This window comes from Mesoplodon densirostris, chromosome 9 (genome assembly GCF_025265405.1).
Source record: "Mesoplodon densirostris isolate mMesDen1 chromosome 9, mMesDen1 primary haplotype, whole genome shotgun sequence".
Lineage (NCBI taxonomy): Eukaryota > Metazoa > Chordata > Mammalia > Artiodactyla > Ziphiidae > Mesoplodon > Mesoplodon densirostris.
The window spans coordinates 30770061-30775118 of NC_082669.1; positions in this window are offsets into that span (position 1 = coordinate 30770061).

Here is a 5058-nt window from a genome sequence, read left to right on the forward strand (position 1 = left end):
CTGCCAGGAGGGCAAAGGAGGGTCAGAGTGTCCTTCTTGCACTGGCTGTTTTTCAAATACCTTTAATTCAAAATAATCACTACACCAAATGGCGTGTTTTGAGGTGACATATTCTGAACCCTTACACTTCACATACTTAAATACTACCATGTACCAGAGGAAATAATTTTATCATTGCTGCTTAAAAGCAATCCCTAGAAGGGTAGATGGAGCCAGTTCTCAGCTCGTTATTAGATGATTTTTAAAATCATCTTTCTGTGAAGACAGGCTGACCTCAATGAGGAAAGAGTTCCCCATTAAAGTAAACCTAAAGCAACAACAGTTGTGATAGTAACAGCCATTACTTTCTTCCCCTCCCTCACCGCACACACTGAGCGACATTCATTATGGTGCTGATGGTGGGCTGAATATTTTGGCCAATAAGTCGAACTAGCTGCCTAATACAGGACATCTGCAAATCTGATTCTTAGGGAACTGGATTATGTGTCTTTATATTATCAGCTGTTTGGGGAGATGAAAGCCATCTGACGGATCACTTAGATCAGCAGGTCTGATGAAGTTGATGTGGTCCACTTAGGCAGTTGACCCATTGCTTCTACAATCCACATCTCAAGCAAGAAGTTACCTGGGAATGTGAATACTTATATAATTGTCTTATTAATCAGAAGTGGTTGTCAAAACCTGTAAACTAATACATAACTAAAAACTATCTACCAAAATGGGACGTTTTTAACCTGCTGTGCTTCTGGTTATGCCTCTTTTCTCAGCTATGATTATAATGTGAATGTATTTATTTTAAGTGATGGATAGTGTAATCATTTTTCACATTTGTTCAAAAAGTGAATTTTGCACCTCTAGCAGTATTTTATTTTAATAGAATCATGTCATTGCAGGGAAAGTACATAAAGATTGCTCTTCTTCCATGACTTAAAGGGAAGTTGTTTTCTAAAACTCAGACATTGTAGTGTATCTGCTGTAATTACACTTCCAAAATTATAGTTTAATAAGCTGTGAAACACCTACGGGTACTCCACATGGTAATTTCTGTGACAGCACAGAGAGTGGGTAGAACCTGTCAGGTTGGAATACAACTGCATTTAAAACTGCAGCAACTGTTTTGATGGTTCACATTAATAATGGTTGAGTTCACACATACCTCATACATTTAAAAATATTTAAGGGCCTCCCTGGTGGCGCAGTGGTTAAGAGTCCGCCTGCCGATGCAGGGGATACGGGTTCGTGCCCCGGTCTGGGAGGATCCCACATGCCGCGGAGCGGCTGGGCCCGTGAGCCATGGCCGCTGGGCCTGCGCATCCGGAGCCTGTGCTCCGCAACGGGAGAGGCCACAACAGTGAGAGGCCCGCATACCGCAAAAAAAAAAAAAAAAAAAAAAAAAAAAAAAAAAAAATTTAAAACACGATTAACACCTGGCTAACTGAATTTGCATCTTTCAGACAAATAAAAGACAGAGTATTCCTCATTTTTTAGTCCCCTGAAGCCCCCTCTTTTCATGGTGTTTAAATTCCAAAGCAGAAATCTCTCTCTTTTCTTTTTTCTTTTTCTGTTTTTTTTCCTTTTTCAAAGTAAGAAAATCTCTTTGCAGTCTGACAGACATGAAATGTATTCTGACTTGACCATTTGAATAAACATATTTAGGCAAGAAACTTGAACTCCTAAAAGCCTCAGTTTCCCTTCCTGTAAAATGATGATTATACTATGAATATTATGGGATTTTTTAAAAAGAATAAATGAGTTTAGGTATATAGAGCAGTTAGCAGGGCAGAACAAAGTCCTAAATGCTGGTCATTATTTGTCCTCTGAATGATATCAGAGCACACCCACTTACAATTTCAGACCATCCCTTCTCCTAAGGTTTTGGTTATCATGTTACCTTACTTATGTTCAATGGTTCTATGCATGTGAATCTCTGTGGTTTTAAAAAAGGTAGTAATACCAGCTATTACCTAGGAATACTTTCAGCTACGCTATACATACCACTTAGAAGATACCTCTCAGTCAGCTACCATATAGATGTAATAGTAACCACTGCATATCTGACACAGTTCACTTCACTGGCCTGTGAAAACCCACTGTTGGCAATATGGAACGCCAAAGCAAGGGCTCAAAAAACTTATGCTGTCATATGTTTTTGAATCTCTGTCAATCTAGGTAAAGTACCTGAAAGAAAACTTGGGACTCACAGATTGAATATTTGTGAATGTGGTTATTCTCATGTTCTCTCCACCTCTTATGGAGATAGGATGGTTGCCCACCTAACTATTCATAGTTTATTATTTCCAGAGTTGATATCCACTGAGACAAAGACTCAAGGAAAGTAAATATTACTGATTTTGTCTATTCAGTAAAATTAAAGTTCACGGATGCAAACATCTGCTTGGATCATTCAGAAGATCTGACACTCTGAACTTCAAAGAGAGTCAAAATATTCCACACAAATTATTTGAGAAAAAAGATAACTCAGCAATAAATCTAGAGAATGCTCCTTTCATGGTAGGCCTGCCTCTGTATCCTTGCACAGTTTTTACAGATGTCTCTTGGGTGAGGGAAGAGAGGATATGGGTTCTTTAGAACATCTCTAGGATTTATTTCATGGGAATGTGGTGGGGGTAGGTGGATGGATCTCTCTCTTAACTCCCCAAGTTCACTTAGATCACTTAAAATGTTCTCTAACCATCAGGGCATTATCAATATTCCTTCATTTGTTATATATTTTTTTACCCTTGAAGCTATTTTCTCTTTGGAAATTTTGAATGTGTTTGTTTACTTTTGTTTGTTTTCATTTAGAGATTGAAATTGTAATATAATATTCAGGAGATACACTTCAGGGAGCTAAGATCAACCTAATATGTTAGGGACATTCTAACTCATTATAAGCAATGTGCATCTGCACCCATTCTCCTTCAGCTAAAATTGAAACTCCTAAGACAGAAATGTTACCTGAATTTTTCTCCATTTTTCTATTTCAATTCCCTTAGGCAAAAAAAAAAAAAAAAATCATATGCTCAAAAAGCTACTAGAATGTTATTTCCCTAAATTTGCATAGCCTGTGAGACTGATGTGAAATGAAATCACTAAGATAAGTTAGTCATAAATAATATATATATAGATATGCTGGCTTTCTATGAGTGAGCATTGAAAACATACCATGTACTTTCAAGACAATATATCCAGGTGATCCATGATCTTATCCATTGGATTAGACCCAAGGAAACAATATTTTAAACATATTTTGCATTTTAATGGTAATCAAAGACGTCATAACTACTAGACTTGGTTGTAGCTGATAAATATATGTTCAAATTCTGATCCAAAATTTAAATTTTCAGAAGGGCTACTGTATTAGTTTGTTAAGATTGTCATATTAAAGTACCAGAGCAGACACCTATTCCTCACAGTTCTGGAGACCAGAAGCACAAGATCGAGGTGTTTTTAGGGTTGGTTTCCTCTGAGCCCTGTTTCCTTGGATTGTAGATGGCCACCTTTTGTCCTGTCCTCACATTGACTTTCTATCGTGTGTGTCTGTGTCCTCATCTCTTCTCATAAGGACACCAGTCATACCAGAGTACAGCCTATTCTCATGACCTCATTTTAACTTAATTACCAATGCTCAGTCTCCAAATACAGTAACATTCAGAGGTACTTGAGGTTAGAATAGAACCTAACCTAACTTTTAACAATAGAAAACTTTAACATATAAAAAGCTACAAATACACAACATCAAGAATACCTGAACAAGCATTATACACCTAGCCCTCTCTTGTAGTTCAGAGGATTCTTTGTATAAAGTCTTCCAGTCCCTCAGTCTCTTTAGCTCTCTCCTGGCCAAGGCTGTGCTCTGTCCCTGCCTCAGTGAGAGTCTGAGTCCCTGGGGCCTTGTTCTCCCACCACTTCCCATTCTGAATCTTTGGGACTATGTTCATCATCATCTCTGTCCCTTCTCCATGTGTCTGAACAGACATTTATAGTGAATTACTTGATTGCTACCCATCTTGAGTCCAACCTCCACTCATTTGTCTGTAATATTCTAGAAAAGATTGGGATGAGAAGAGTAAGGAAAGGTAGTATAAGATCCCCTGCAGGGTTGGTCTCTGAGGCCAGCCGCTTTGTATGTTCTTCCATTTTGTGCCTTGATAATAGTTGGTAAATCTTTAAGTCATGATTTTTAAAAATGTGTGGACTCCTAAAACTCTTGGAATTTCCAAAATGATAAGAGCAAAGGGAGCATCTTTTGTTATAATATTTGGTCTTTTGTTCTCAGTTCCTGAAATCACTCCAGAATCATAAATGTGAAATTAGTGTCCTGTTACTCCTATAACAAGTTTCTTTTAATCATACTTGGGTTTATGTATTGGGGGTCCAGGGCAGGCTGCTCCAAAATATGCCTCAATGGCATATTGATTATTTTGAATTAAAGTTACTTAAGAAACAGCTGATATAGGAGAGCACCCTTTGTGCTATCTCCCTGAAAGTAGGAAATTAACCTCTCACCCGGAAGGTGCACTCCCTGCATCCGAAGGTAGAAAGATGCCCTTGTCACAAGTGATAGAGAATTCTAGCCCAAGAAGCTTGTATAAACAGCTCTGTTTCTTCTTTAATTGACTAACCCAAGACCAAATTCTGTTTAGATTCATTGTTAAGTAAGCATTCAAAGGCTAAATTTCTTTGTCCAAACAATTTCTCACTAAGGTATTATTTCTTAGTCTAAAAATGTATAAAATCTGCCTGCTTTGACCACTTCTTAGATCCCATTTCTATTAGACCTAAGAATTAAAATGTATTTCTTTCTTTCCTGTTAATCTGTCTTGTGTCAATTTTATTATTAGTCTAGCCACAAGAACACAAGGGGTAGAGGAGAAAAATCCCCCCTCCTCCACAATGTTAAGGAAGTGACTTTTGGAAAGACCCTAAGGATGGAGGCTGTTTGCCAGGGAATCAACCTTATGATTAGAGGACAATTTTTAAAAGTTATGTAATAGGGACTTCCCTGGTGGTCCAGGGGTTAAGAATCTGTCTTCCAATACAGGGGATGCAGATTTG